General features: G+C 41.6%; 1 long non-coding RNA gene across 1 annotated transcript; it reads right to left on the reverse strand.

Moving 5' to 3' along the window:
- Nucleotides 1-9,135: 9,135 nt before the first annotated feature.
- Nucleotides 9,136-9,559, reverse strand: LOC124666051. The gene is made up of 3 exons (XR_006990788.1): nucleotides 9,506-9,559; nucleotides 9,298-9,423; nucleotides 9,136-9,214 (listed from the first exon to the last, which is right to left on the reverse strand). It is a non-coding gene; the product is annotated as an uncharacterized LOC124666051 (long non-coding RNA).
- Nucleotides 9,560-16,493: the final 6,934 nt, after the last annotated feature.

Below are 16,493 nucleotides of genomic sequence, written 5' to 3' on the forward strand. Positions count from 1 at the left end.
TATGCTATGTACTTCTCCTCATCAGCTTTTCACCGTCGAAAAAGAAATTTTTATTTGTGGACATGATCACATTACGTGAATTGACTCGTTGCCCAACCATAACATCTAGGCCGAGCATTTTAAAAGCCCCGACATCGCGATTATAACAGCCTACTAGAATAATTATAGCACACAAGGCGTATCGAAGAAACAATTCCCGTTGGAGAGCATATTTTTTGACCTTATTTATCTTCAACCTTGTTGTCGCCTTTGTTTCGTTTTTACTAATGTTGTGTTCATCGATGATATCAGCCATCATCAACTCGATTCGGCCTTTCTCTTCCGAAGTGTTTCTATTTTTTTGTTGGTAGTCATCAATGCTTGTTCCATCTTCCGAATTGTCTCATGAGCCACCCCGAGCTTCTCTTTGACAATCCTCAATTCTTCATCAATCTTCATTTTCTCCTCTCTTTTAAAATTTAGTTCTTCTAGGAGAACAATTTTTGCTTGTAGACAATGTTGAAACCGGGCACAGCCATCCCGAATACCACACTCACATATTGATTCCTACAATAAAACGTGAAAACATATTAAATTCGACATAACTTATGAACCGCACATACCGATGACTCTTCAAGATATTTAGAATCCCATGAGATGAAGACGTTAACTTAGAATCATACCTCATCCGATGAGTTGTGCATGGGTTCGACGCGGTCGATGTCGTCCATAGCCGAAATCACCATGGCGGCGGCGACCTCGTAGGTGGAGGCAGGATGGAGATGCCGATGAGATAACGGGCCGAGGGATCCATCTTTTCGTTTGTGGTATGCTTCTTTATGCTCCTCGTGGGCCGCAATTGAGGCCCATCCTGGCCCAGCCTTTTATTTAGGTATTTAACTGCCGTACTAATCCTCAAATCTAATTCCCAAACGATCTATCTCCTCAACGCCTCCTCTGATCTACGACCGGACGCCGATCGCGTCCTCGAAGACGTTGGTTACGAGCTGACTCGGATCTCATCGCCATGGATGTAAGTATAGTTCGCTCACCTCGTGCCATGCACCTAATTTTTTTTATGAACTCTTGCCTGACAACATATGTAGACGCGGTAGATCGTCTTTACTTTGATCTGCCCAAGTTAGATCTGGTCGTCTAATCTTACTTCCCTTGGTTGGGTCGCTTGGGAAAAAATATCGGCCGACTTAATTAGATCTAGTGGTTAATTTGATCGTACGTATATGACATATGAGAACATTGACATTGATCAGCCATTCCTTGCTACGCCTGCCCAGCCTTCGTGCTTTACCGAATTGGAGGAAAAGGCCTATTATAAGGGGTAAGTCTGTTTATGGCACTCAATGAGAAGACAGTGTTATGAACAACTTAATTTAGAATTAATTGATGTCCCTTATGTTTTTTAATATTACATGTAGGTCCTGGAGAAGAGGAAGAGTATGATTTTAAAGCTTTCATAGAGTATGCAAATCGAGTTAAGATGAATTATGACGATTTTGATGCACTCGAACGACTAGTTGCGAAAACCCTACCAGTAATTCCATTGTACGTGTGCACCATCAAGAAATCACAAATCGTGAAGAATAAAGCAAAGATGGTAATTAATTTTGATTTCCATCATTTCTTACTACTAACCAAGATATGCCGATAATTGACTGGTCAAATTTATGTGTAGTACTTCTCAAGGAGGTTCACCCTCAAGCACATTCTGCCCAATATTCAGCTACCAAGCAACCATAAAGCTCTACTCTCCAGGTGCCAATGTTACGAAGTTACGATGGTGATGAACATGTCAACGGTGAAAGGAGTACCAAAAGGAGGTGCCATGATAACATCACACTCGGATGGATGTGGTGAGGCGGAATGGCATGAAGAAAAATCAGAAATACGTGTTACTGGTTCCGTAAGCAAGGAGAAGGTGGTCTGAAGATTATGCTTGACTGTGTGTGAGAGCAGCCCGGTTCAGACTTCGCTCGTGAAGACTACTATAGCTATCTAAATTTTTTTGTTTATGTCATGTCCGTTGGTACACTTTTAGTATGGTGCAAATTTATGTCATTTTTAATGGTTTCTCACTTTTATGACAATGTGTGAAGAGTTCGATCGTGAATGCTTATTAATTATATCCAGCTTATTTCTCTACAAGTGTTGTATGAGGGTTGTAGCATTGTGAAATTTGTTGATGCCCCACTCGACGGTGGCACTATAGATATGTCAATTATGTGCATTGCGGATCTAGTAATGTGCAAAAAAGACCATATTTTTGTAAAAATTCTTCGTTACAAACAATTGAAATCGTAATTAAAAAATATTTTGCACCGTCGTACTAGCTACAAGCCATTGTTGTGTGGTGCCATGCGGAACCATGGTATGCTTGTAGGTGATCAGCACCTTTGAACATGTATATATTTTTGCTCCCAAAGAGAGAGGGAGAAGTAAGTTATCGATGCGTCTGCCGAATGCAAAGCAGTGTCTTATCACATGCATAGAGTGGCCTCCGTGTATGGGCTGGGTACTAACGGGCTGGCCCAGATATCCATCGAGAGCTTGCCTAATTATAGTATTAACAGCAGATGCCCTAGTTAGCGGCACGTCCGACGCACAACGTGTAACTACCCACGATTTCTTCTTCAAGTCAACGTCGCCTTCCATCGCCGTCTGGAGAAGATAGGAGTCCTTTCGTCGGCGGAGCCTACAGCTCAATCTAACGACGGCAACATCCGTGTTCCAGCCTTCCAGTGCGCGCGTTTGCAATCTCGTTTATCATCGATCCTTTCGCGCACTTGATCTAGAGTGCGCTTGATCTAAACCTTCATTCTTTGCCGGACGTGTAAGTTTTAGGTTGACATTTACGCTGTAGATGGTTAGGAGATTTTCTATGTCGGCAATAATTGTTGTTTGTATATGTTATTTGCAGAATGGATGAATTAGATGGCCCGGTCTATTGTGACCACACATTGTGGACGAATCTCGTAGCCACTTTCTCAGGACCTCAACGTGCGAGGTTTAGCTCTACTAGTTTGCGGACGATGTTGCAACTGCCAGCCTTCGCCACGCGCACAAATATGATTAGATTTATGATAGAGCTATATGATACTAAAACTGAGACATTCGTCGTACAAGACAAGGCAGGAGCGATAACTGCAACCTCTGTAGACATAGAATGCATTTATGGTCTACGTAATGAGGGTTTTTCCGCTTTTGATATAATTGATCAAGAATGTCTAACAAGTAGAAGGAAAATACCGCCTAGTTATCTCAGCAAGTCTAGTGGAAATCTAGTTATTTCCGACTTGATTGCTGACATACAGAGAGAGAGAGAAAGCTTCCGATGATGACTTTGTGCGGAAAGCAGTGCTTGTGCTAATTGGCACGGTTCTGGCGCCATCTGGCCCAAAAACAGTCGATAGAGATCACTATTGTTTAGTGGAGGATGTTCCTAGAATATTTCAAATTAACTCGGAATCACTTCACATTGCGCTACCTCCTCGATAATTTGTCTGCTTACACAAGATCAGCAGCAAAAGGTAGGGGATGGCCGGTTGGAAATCTTTGTCTCACTCAGGTATGCAAACATGATTAGCACTATATTTGATGTATCTGACAATTTGAAACTTATTTCATTTAAAATGTGTTGTTTGTAGCTACTATACTGGGAAAAGGTGGTAGTCGTGGATGATCCTACGTATATTCCACACAAGTCTATTAGGCCACTAATGAAAAACTGGACTGAAGCGGAAGCAGAAAGGAGGTCGCAGTACGACTATGCAAATGGTCGTGGGAGAGGCAAAGTGAAGGTTTTGTTTTTTTATCACTACTTCTAGCTACATTATAGTCGATGTTGTGTTGTTATATTAATTTATGCCATTTGTTTTCTAATTTGACATGCAGATTATTAATGATCTTACACCTCAAGCCAATGCCAGTGCGCAAACAAAGCAGAACACATCGCAGAATGGTGAACAGTCACGTTCGACACGTTCGAGACAGAGGCGTAGTAACAAGGACATACTATTGGAAAGTTTGAATAAGGAACTGACGGATCACATTGACACACAATTAGCACTTGTACCAAAGAGATGTGCAGAGGTGAGGAGCCATACATTTTACGAACACGAAAGTATTACATTATCACAATGAATAATTATGGTACTACTTGTTTTGCAGGAAGTTCTAAAAATGCTAAATAAGAATGGTGTCATGTACAAACCGGTGAAGGATCGGAGTCGGATAAAGGAGGAGATGAGGAAGAAGACACTTCTATTCACATCGATGATTCATCTAAGAAAGAATTCATGTACAAGAACAGTTCTGACGAGTTAGATGCTTTAATTAGCAATGTAACAAAGACTTCTGGTAAGTTTGTCACACCTCCTAAGCATAATGGGGTGCCGGAGGCAGGAGATAATGTGTACGTCACACCAGGAAACCTCGGTAACACGGAGGGTACACAAGATAATCCTTTTATCTTAAATGATACCACAAAACCGGCATCATCCTCGGATATACGTATACCGGATGACATTTTCGCAAGATCTACCACCAAGGTGAATGCTGGACAGAAGGATGACCTACATGATGGTGAACATGAAGTTATGAGTACTCATAGTGTGGAAACAATGGGACGAGCGGCTAGTAGGAAGAAGGGCAATACATCAAAGTGTGCAAATAGTAATGGTAGAAGGAGAAACGCAGCAGCGGTACAAGTTGGAGGGAAAAGGAAACGGACGACGAATCAAAAATATGGATCACCATATGTGGTCGCGAAACCTAGAGCAAAACGTCAAAGCCGTGTAAAGAAAGGTAACACCATTTATTCGTTATTTCTTTGTTGGCAAATAAATGATGCTGCAACCTGTAACACATATGTTATTACTATTATGTGCATCAGGTTTGTTTGCAGAACATGAAGTTGGGGTATCTTCGGCAGTACCAACACAGCAGGAAATAGAAGCTGCCACTTTATATGTTAAAACAATATCCAAGCTACCAAAAGAAGCATCTAAAGGAGTGTACAAGACTGAATATAGCGCCAGCTTGTCTTCAGAAAAGCTTAACGTCGTTCTTGCGCACGAATGGCTATCTGATGATGTAAGTCTTCAAAACCAAAAGTTTGAGTTATACTCGTAATTAAACTATTTGAATTTGAAAATATTGTTGTTGCTATCAGATTATTGATGCTGCTATTGGGTATTTGTCTCTCCGTGTTGGGTCTGATCGAATGTTATGTCCTGCGTGGAGGACAAACTATCTCCTTGAACAAGCGTGAAAAACAATACGAGAAAAAATACACTATTAGAAATATAGATGAGGTAGTTACAAGACCAGGAGCCTTAGGTAGGGTTATGGATGAATATTTCAAGCGTGAGAAGGTAACAGACACTTTCTTTCAATGTTTCATGCGAAATTAGAATAAAATAATATGATAATTGACAAAGTTTTTTCCTTCTCTTGTAGACATTTTTCGCACCGAACATACGGAAAACTCATTACGTAATCGTTGTCATGCATACAAAGAAGAAGGAATTCCGGGTCCTTGATCCTCTGTTTGGTTTAGGGGTGTCAAAATCAGTTGTGGAAGACTTGGTATTACACTCTCTACATACATGTCTTTGTGTACTTTCTCATGTCTGTGCAGTAATATATTTGTTGTTTCGTAGATTGGGCAAATTTCACAGGACATACAAGAAGCAAACAATACTTGTGACACAGAATATCCGGATGTCGAAGAATGGCCTATTAAAAGATATGACATCCCTAAGCAAACCGATAAGTAAGTACCTATATTGCATTACACATAAAGAAAGTCGGTTTTGTATATGCGGACACTTTTAAATTTTGTCACATTATATACCAGCAATTCATGCGGATTATGGGTATTGCAATGTATGGAGCACTGGGACGGAGATCAGATGACTTGCCCGGTTTCTCAGGTTGGCTATACTATGTTCCATGCACTCGGTTAATTTTAACAATGTTAACAACCCATGTGTATAACACCTTATAATGTTTTGGCAGGCCACGATCGATGAATCGAGAGAAAGTACAGTTGCAAACATCGTTTTATCACCACACAACATTCTTGACAGGGTGAAAAACAAAGTGAGATTGCTAGCAAAGACCAGGAAAATATAAATTTGATAGTGTGACTGTTCGGTTTGCTCCCACGTAAGGTTTCCGGACACATGTAATATTGAATTTTTAATTGTCTTCGGTTGTAAACAATATTTATTCGGTTAAGATTATCTACAAAATTTTGTAACATTGATTTTATTTCCCATTATCGAAAGTATGCAATTATTTTTATCTTTGTACATGCATGCTATGATGATTATAAGGAAATGCCTACTTCACAATATATAATGTCTTTTGCCATTTTTATAAAAGAACACCAGAGAATTAAGAACATCAGTACAAAATAAAAACATCAGTACGTTGCAAACATTAACAACTCCATCAAATACAAAGCTATAGTCGTCCCATTCATAATTAAGGAAATTTACTGCCCTTTAGATAACTATGAAAGAACTACCCTTCCTGCTGCAGACACATTCCCGCACATGTTCACAGACATAAAATTACACAACAACTCATATGAATCTTTTAAAGTATATGAAACAAAATGGCAGAAAAACTTACTTCGGATGAAATATGCATATTGGGTTTCTTCTGTTATGCCCTTCTCCTTGGCATGCCCCGCACACCCGCACCCCTGCGTTCCTTGTGTCCTAGTGGTCTTCCATTTTTAGTCATTGGAGATTTCTGCGCTTCTTGCCTAGGTGCACCCTTAGTGGACACTTTCAAAGGATCACCAACAACAATATCGCATGGTCCACTAGCATCTTCATTTTCATGCACCGACCTGAGGGGACCATATGCTTTACCTTTAGCATACCCCTCTCTTCTAGAAATTATGCCATCAATGGTACTCGTTCAGCAGATCATATTCCTCTCGAATTGTTTAATGCAATATGCATAGCCCGTGATACCTTAATATTCATCCCGCTGTATTTCATCCGCTCCTCTCGCCCTGCACCAACCCCACCCAAACATGTCGCTGGTGCGTTTAGCTGGCAACCCTAACCTGGCATTTTTTGTGAATCATCGTAGAGCACAACATTGTGGAATTTCAGTAAATTTCAAGAAATGCAGCACATGCAGTATGTGCTTGCAAGGGATCCCCTTTCTAATCATCCTTTGATAGCTGCACCTTATAATTTCTGCCTCCTTGGGTCTATATTCCACGTAGAACCTGGTCCTTACATGATTCCTCCATGCCACAATGAAGATGTTTGAGTCTCCTGCCTGCATTTTTTCTAAGATCTCTATGCCGCCAATCTTTGAAAGCTCACCTTGAATAATATAGAACACGACGAGAGTGAAGATTTTTGCAGCAAGCAACCTCTAGTTCTCTGAAATTAGTAATTGCCACCGGTGTAGTCCGTGAAGCCGTGCGATCGTCATGGGCTTCGTTCTCACGGAGACGGACAATTGCGTTGTCGTAGTGCATAATCATATCAACAATTGTCATTTCCCCATCTAGGTGCAGGTGCGGACAAGAGTTTAAACTTTCACTCCGCTGGTTACTTTTCATACCCAGCCAGTAATCCTTGAGAGAGATACGCCGCAGCCCAAAGTTTCCTCTTGGTGTACATCCTCTTCATCCATGTTCTGGTTTTTGGGGATTGCCATTTTCTGTAAAATGCATGCCATCGCTCCTCAAATACTTGCTCTGAGGTGGTGTAATACAAAAGAGTCCCGAACTCGTTCGGTGACTTGTTAGGTAGATGCATCTCCATATTTTTTTCAATGTGGAAGCTGCAGATGCGATGCGGCACACCGGAAAATACTTCGCCGATTGCGGCGATCATCGCGGCATCCGCATCCGTGATTACTCGCCTTTGGCTTCGTTGACACATCGCTTTGAGGAAAGTCTTTAGAAGCCAAACATATGTTTGTTCATTCTCACTTGAAAGGATGGCACACCCAAAAACCGTTGTCCTACGGTGGTTGTTCAAGCCCACAAAAGGAACAAATGGCATCTTATATTTATTCATCTTGTATGTGCTATCAAACACCAGCACATCTCCGTAGTCCTGGTAATCCCTACGTGACTGGGAATCACACCAGAACATGTGCTTCAGACGGCCTTTTTCATCAACGTCATATTCAAAGAAAAATTCAGGGTCCCTCTTTTTCCTCTTTGACATAATGCGGATGGCTGTGGTAGCGTCACCGTCGAAAAGCAGCCTCCTCCTCTCCCTAGAGCACATGTTGTACAAATCCTTTTTTGTGAATCCAACACCAGCAAATGAACCGGAGCCTGCAATGAATTTTCTCATAATGAGGTGCTTCCTGATTCCCATGGATCCCATTGATAATATCTCAGATCTCTGCGCGTCGTTGATCGTCCTATGGGACCGAAGAAACGGAGTCTGACATGGTTCAGCTCGGGTCATGGTTATGTTTGTCACGAAAATCTTCAACAACCCGTAAACCAGTTCTTCCATCAAACTTGACCACCAAACGTGCCTTGCAGCCGCAGCGAGACTCAGGTCTGTGCCTATATACACGGCCTTCCGTGGTCGGTTGGTTTTTGGGACGTCCGCCTGTCCGGAACACACAAAACGCCTTAACCGAATTACTCCATCATCAAACCGCTTAACCTGGTCAAGCCGGACGCTGAACCCATAATCTTTAGCATATCTGTTGTAGAAAGAATATGCTGTTGCTTCAGAAATAAAAGTCATCTCTTTTATCATCCAGTATAAATCCCGATCACTATCAGGATATTCATTGCCATTGCTACCTTTCTGTGGTTTCTCAGGCTGACTAGCGCTTGGCGTCGCCTGCAAGTAGAAAACGTAGGCATTAATTAAAACTATAAATTTATGTGTTCCAGCTATATAAGACTGATAAAAAAGAGATAACAACCTGGCTCATGTCAACAGAATCCTCAGGAACTGATGCACCTTCCACATCATCAGTGTGGCCCGTGTCCAAGTCAGATTCACCGTAATAGTCGTACTCAAGCTGCGTGTCAAATTGTGCCTGAAATTTATTAATGCATTTCGAAATTTAGTAACCGTAAATTTTACAGTTGCCATCATTTCATGCATCATTTTAGACTGTCTGTGTGTTCACCATGGTTCTCATCATTTTGATCGTCTGTGTGTTCGCCATGGTTGTCAACATTATCAAATTCATCGTACGCAATCTGCATAAATTATGACATGAGGAACCATATATAATTTGATGATGCTGGACTGCTGGTAATCGAAATTAAAAATAGTGGCTCACATCAAACTCGTCTTCGCTCCAGCCGGCTTCGTGCTGCAAATTTTCCTCCATTTCAGAGTCATCAGAATTATAGCCGACGTACTCGTTTTGTTCCTCAATCATACCAGATATAGAGTTCTCCATATTCTGTAGTATTGGACCATAATTACAATTGAAAAACCGGCAGAATTGCGTCCTCTTACTATGCTACAAGATGAAGTCATGGTACCTGTAATTTTAAACCCTAGCGGGGAAGATGCCGAGCCGGTGGCGCGCCTTTCCAAGGTCGTCGATCTGCGGGGGGGCTTCGCGCGCGGTCGGCGGCGTCGACATGCGAAACAACCACCGGCGGCGACGGACGTGCCGGCAACAACCGCCGACGGCCGGGCCGGCAACAACCGCTTGCGTTCAACGTAGCGACGGCGTGGAATAGTTCGATCAGATCTCCAGTGCCGATGAAAACGATGCATGCAATGGGAGCTAATCACGGTGATTAGCTTAGCACGTGGGACCCACCCACGTGGGGTCGTCCGTATAGATACGCCCAGGCCCTGTATACCCATACGAGTCTTGCACTGGGCTTGGATATGGGTTTCGGCGGGCAGCACAAAAAAAACAAAATCGGGACCACCGTACCCCTTCGGCGATAAGTCGCGAGTTTGGAGAGGGTGCGCACCGAAGCACACCTCCCACCAAAAAGCTGTTATGTTATTGCTCTTGTGCAGAACCTTCTTTTATCTTCCGGTCAGTGTTATGTTTCGGTAAGAAAAAGAAACGCTATTTTGGTGGGAAGATACGCTTGAGGATTTACACTATTTACTATCTTCAGAATCTGAGATGGACATGCCTGATCCCATTTCATCAGGAAAAATGAGCTGTGTTACACTGTTTCTAGTATTCATGCGGATTTGTAGCTACTCACGTCAAGTGCATATGCACACAATTTCGTCTAATATGCTAAGCGGGCAAGCAGGAAATGTGGAAAATATTCTAACACTTCAGCATGACGAAATCACCGAAATCGAAGCATGTGAACCACGATCTAGCCTCTTTCTTGTTCGCTGCACGAGAGCCCGTGAGCTCTGGGATCTCTTCTTCGCCAACAATATGACCAGGATAGCTTCACCGGCATTGTGTTGTTTGCAATTCTAGGTGCCGCAACCTGGTGGAAGCCAGTCTGCACCGCCATTGCAATATTGCATGGAATATGGAAGCGAAGGAATGGGCTTGTCTTCAATGCCGTCGATAAGGACCTGACCATCGTCTTCCGCAGATGTCTCGAAGATATTCGGCTTTGGGCCAACCGTTGTAGCGATCCTTCCTCCGCCTCCCTCCTTAATTCTTGGTGTAACACCTTTGACCCACCTTGATGGTCCTCTGTTTCTCCTCTCCTCACTCTAAAACCCTGTAATGAACCCCTATAACTGTTTGTGGTGTTGATATGAAAGTTCAGGCCGGCGTAAGCCCACCTTAGTTCAGGTAAAAAAGACTGTAGCCTCTTTCTTTATCTCAGGATCAGATTGTTGGCTGATGCAGATTATTGTATTTTTAAACTTCATTCGATCGATCCTGTGATAATTGAATATTTGATTTGACAGCATTCTTTCCTTCCTCCCTTTGGAAGTGTCCTCTAAAGCAGTTAAGGGCGTATACTAGGAGAGCTTTGCAGTCCTTTTCAAGAATATATTGAATATGCAAAAGGAAAAAAAAGACAAAAGAAGCAAAAGCAACTATGCAAAAGAGGTTCTGGACTATGCATGTATCTGGCCGGGAGATAACAGTTGTGACAAAGCCATGAGCCCACGACGAGGACACATGATATATATGTATAGTTAATATTAGTGGAAGTTTCAACAACAAAATATAGTAAGAGCATCTTCACCGGCGCTCCCCAAATAGACGAGGCGCTGGCAGGAGCGCCGACACTGCTGTATAGGGAGCGCTGGCACTACATCCTCTATTTGGGGATGCTGTTTCCGTACCGGCGCCCCCCATACGACGGCCTCCAAAACATTTTTTTCCTTTTTACAATATTTTAAAACAACATATCAATCTCATTTTATTTATACTATATTTAATTATTCATATAATCACACAAATAGAAATTAAATTATTCATACAATCAAACAAATAGAAATTAAATTATTCATACAATCAAACAAAGAAATTAAATTATGCATTATTAGCGGCTCCTCTCCTCGCCCACAAATGCGTAGCTAGATTCACCTGGAGTTGAGCATGAACACCTGCATCTCGGATTTCATGATGCATGTGAAGGAAAGCGCAAAATTCTTGGGGTACATACTCTACGTCAACAAGAGGCACTTGATAATCAAATGGTTGATCATCATGCACAGGTTCGTCGCGCTCGCTCTCAATGTTGTGCATGATCACACCGGCGTTCATCACCTCCCACATCTGAGACTCGGACCAAGTGAGAGCAGGATACCTGACAACGGCGAAACGTTGCTGAAGCACCCCAAAAGCACATTGAACATCATTGCGAGCTGCTTCCTAGCATGTTGCAAAATAAGCATCCATCTCCGTAGCTAGAGACGAGATTGTCTTCACAAATGTAGCATACATCGGGTAGATACCATCAGCTAGATAGTACCCCTTGATGTATGCGTGACCGTTTACCTCAAAGTTCAGCTTGTCCCTCGGCTAGCCTAGAAAACACCGGAGAGCACTGCAGCATGTTGATATCATTGTTTGTTCCTGCCATGCCAAAAAAAGCATGCCAAATCCAGAGGTCCCTGCCAAGAAAAAGGGAAATTCTTCCAGCCCCAATGCATACAGTCAATGCTTCCGAGCATCCCAGGAAATCCTCGTGCTGCATTATTTTCCAGGATCCGAGTTGTATCATCTGCCCTTCTTGCTCTCAAATAGTCTTTACCAAACACCGCTTTGACGGCTCGGCAAACCTGTAGAGAGTCTGTGAACATGTCGACTCTTTCATTCGTAGGTAGTCATTGGATGTATCTAGAGGAGCTCTGTATGCAAGACAACGCATTGCAGAAGTACACTTCTGGATTGAGGTGAAGCCCCACAAACATGTGCAATCTTGCTTGGCCATGAAGTAGTCATCGTACTCCCTGACGCTATAGACAATCTTCATGAACAGATCCTTGTTCATCCTAAACCGGCGCCGAAATTCCTATGGCGAATGAGTCGCGTCGTCGGTGAAGTAGTCGACGTCAAGCAACATTGTGTTGGCTTGACGATGTTGGTTGATGTTCCTCCTCTTTCCTGGCTTTGAGCTGCCGCGTCGAGGCACGGAGAACAAAGGCTCGCGAACGCAGAGCAAGCTCGTCAGAATCAGCTGCTGATGTTGCCGCTGGATAGCCTCAGCGTTCCGCTCCTCCGTGAATAGCTGCACCATCATCTCGTCATCACTGTCCATCGCGGCAATCCGACGAACACCTTGCGGGCGGGGCGGTTGTGCGTCGGTTGCGGCAAGCTCTGTTCCGGGCGAAATAGCAGGCGTCGGTCGAGGGGGTGGCGGCCGTGTCGATGGACGGCGGTTCCTGGACAGGCGGAGGTGTCTATTGCGAGCAGGGGCGCGACAGTTACCGCGACGGTGGTGATCTAGAGGGGTAGGAGTCGGCTCGAGCATGGGTGGGAGGTAGGGAAAGCGGTGCGTCTGGCTGCCAGGCGGAGCCCACGCGCGGTTTCTGACATGCCGCGAGGCGCCGGCGCGTTCGATCCACGCCCTCTACGAAGGGGTCGGCACGGGGTTGCTGGCGCTTTTATTTAGCTCGAAAACTAGCCGACGCCTTTTGGGGCGCACCGGTGTGAGTCCAAAAACCACGCCGGCCCCCAAAATGTTATTGAGGCCGCTATGGGGCGCGCCGGTGGAGATGCTCTAACACTTACTTATATAAGATTGCCCTCCCTTTGAATGAAAATTCACAAAACTTTGAGATAATCCAGTAATTTCAGTAGGTGCCAAAATATTTTTCTCTTTGTTCGGAATATTTCTATCATTTCTGTATGTACACATGAGTTAAAATAAGTTCAAAATCCCTCGGGATTTTTGTTGGATTTTTCAGTCAATTTCAAGTGAAAATTTTGGTTGCGATGCAAATCGAAATAGTAGAGATTTCAGTGTGCATGGATCTGGTGCATTTGGTTATTTTTAAACCAGATAATGCCTTTGATTTGTTATTGATCAGAATATAAACGTGTAGAAACTGCAGAAGAACTATGTGCATTTAACTTTTTAAACCAGATAATGTCTTGATTTGTTATTGATCAGAATATAAACGTGTCGAAACTTTTTATTTCGATATGGGGAGAAACCCCAGCCTCTGCATCAATTCAATGCACATCTAATTTTACTATGAAGTGATCAAGTTCAGAGTTTACAGTTTAAACATCACAAATGCGGATACATATATCAGCCAGCGGAAAAAAAGAGAACAAAATGCATATGCATCTTGTATTCGTCTAGTATGCCGCCAGCCACCCTGGTTGAAGATATCCTGTGCAACCATCTCCAGACGGGTGCACCTAGAATCCATATGTGCATGTTGCGTCTCCGGCAGCAGGAAAGATCACTCATGGATCCAATGAGTAGCCATACGGATCACCTGTAGAAAATAAGCATTACCTTTTTTGCTAAAGATTATATCATTTCTGCAATTCCATAAAGACCATACAATAGCACAAGTTCCAACTCGATTTCGTGCCTTTGTAACTTTATCGATCCCATTCAACCAATTCCCAAACATATTTGTACAATTAGTTGGCAGGACAATATTAAAAGTAAAACGAATTACTCTCCAAACAAGACGAGCAAAGGGACAATAAAAAAATGATTAATGGATTCATCTTGATCACAAAAAGCGTATTTCTTGCATCCATGCAAATTCCGTTTTGACAAATTATCTTTTGTAAGAATAACTTTCTGCTGAAGGAACCACATAAAAATTCGAATCTTTAGTGGTACCTTAAGCTTCCATATATACTTCATCAAAAAGGAAAAACGTGTAGAAACTGCAGAAGAACTATGTGCATTTAACATATAAAAACATGGACCCGTGAGGAAGTACAGAATATTGGGTGCTAGAGAAGGAAAAACGTTGATTAATTCAATCCATCAAGAGGGACATTCTGCTCCGACGTATGGTTCCCGAGCTAAGCAAGAACCCTTTATTTATCAAAAAGGGGAATCCTATTTAGATGTTTCAAACAATCTGAGTATTTTGAATATACAAAATCTTTGAAAAAATGCTTTGTATTTTGGATTCAGAAAAATCGGAAAAAATATGGCTCTAGAGTGTAGGTAGACATTACAAAGTTCATTTTTAGTCCTCTCATTTGTCTTTTTTATGTAGGTCACAAATAAAAATATAATTCGATGAAATTTATATGTAAGCACTAGACGTTCATACATGTATTAAGTTTTTCAGAATTTTTTTAATGTAAACTATGAAGTTTTCTAATGTTTCAAAAGTCAGGCTACATGAAACTTGGGTTTCCATTTGAGATTTTTGGGCAAGTGATCGTGTTCAATTGCTTCGTTTACCTATTTTATCTTCTAGTTTTTACCTTAGCAATCATATCCATTGAAAACAGTCCCGCTAGACATGAGTATAGAGGGTATAGTTCTTCCCATGAATTTCATGGGGCAGATACTCACGGACTCACATCTTTAACATTAAATGGGAAATCCAGGATCTTTTATGTTTTCTATCTTACAATTTTGCTAGATACAAAACAATAAAATAAATAATATATATAAAAAAAAAATACAGATTTTGATGAAATTCCATTTTTTGTGGTACTTTAGTTGATGTTACTCTAGTTGATGTTACTCTATTTATCCTGTAGTTTAATTCAGTTTTAATTTCGATGTATTCTGTAATGTAAATACAATGAAATTAATTGTGTAAAATGAAATTTCAATAAAATAAAAAAGGAGTCTTCATGTCCCGTTATCGAGGACCTCGTTTAAAAAAAATACGCCGTTTGGGAGCTTTACCAGGACTCAGACACAGATTTTCACCAAGGATATACATTGGATAATCATCCAATGGGTGGGACTCACATGTCAGTGGCACCGATTATGTAATTGGCCCAAATCCCACTTCTTGAAAACCCAAGGGTTTAGAAAAGACCTTATTGTGTTATGTGAGAACGAAACAATTTAATTTTCTGTTGATTGGGAAATGATTTTTTGCAATGTTATCATTGCCGTTTTTCAAACAAACAAAAAATTGCTACCATTGCTGCTGTTACATGTTTTCATTGATCCATGGATATTGTATATACATAGATAGTTAGATATTCTTTTGGTAGGTGGAATATAGAGGTTTTACTTGCAATGGATATCTTCCCGGGTAGGCAATGGAGAGGCAAGAATGCCCATGGATCTGGCGGAGCTTTCCCTTCCAAACCTGTCGGATTGTCACAGAAATTAAATTCGGCTCCCGGGTGCATATGTTCCCTGTACCACAAAAACATATTTTGAAGTGCCAAAAAATATTGATAAAAAAATCTACATTTACATCTCCATAATATATATGTGTCTGTCAAGTTTCACCAAAAACTAATACTTTTTTATGGTCTATGTACAAAAGAGAAATTTTGTCTTGTCAAAAGCCTTATTTTTAACACTGATTTTTCGTATTTTTTACTCGCGCCATAGGACAAGTTGATTTTTCATTAGAACAATTTTGTTGGCACGTAGCACGTGAAGATGTACGTGTGAACTTTTAGTTTTAATACTTTTAAAATTTCAAAATATTTCTAAGATGCATTTCAAAATAAAGGAAGCATGTGCTCTCATGTGCTAAAACATCACTTCCCGGATTGCCATCCCTATTTAAAGGTACAATCTATACTATTATATTGGAGTTGACACGTCATACTTTACACTTTGCAATTTATACTTTTGCCTTCATAATTGGAAGCTACGATAATCACGATAATTACTTAACAAGTGATACTTAGTTAATCACAATCACGATATTTAATATGCGGCAACCAATACATGGGAATTAATCAACCATAATATAATTGGACGCATTTTTTTACCTACCCTGCTTGTTAGTGTTTTTTTACAAAAAGCCAACGGAGTTTCTGGTTTCATTGATGAAGAATAGGGGTTTACAAATTACAACATGAAAGTTGAAAAAAGGCTACATGTTTCCGGCGCTGGAGACCGGCTTGGAAGCTCATGGTGGCTGGAAGATTATTGTTACTGCCTTGAT

The sequence above is a fragment of the Lolium rigidum genome, chromosome 6 (assembly GCF_022539505.1).
Source record: "Lolium rigidum isolate FL_2022 chromosome 6, APGP_CSIRO_Lrig_0.1, whole genome shotgun sequence".
Classification (NCBI taxonomy): Eukaryota; Viridiplantae; Streptophyta; class Magnoliopsida; order Poales; family Poaceae; genus Lolium; species Lolium rigidum.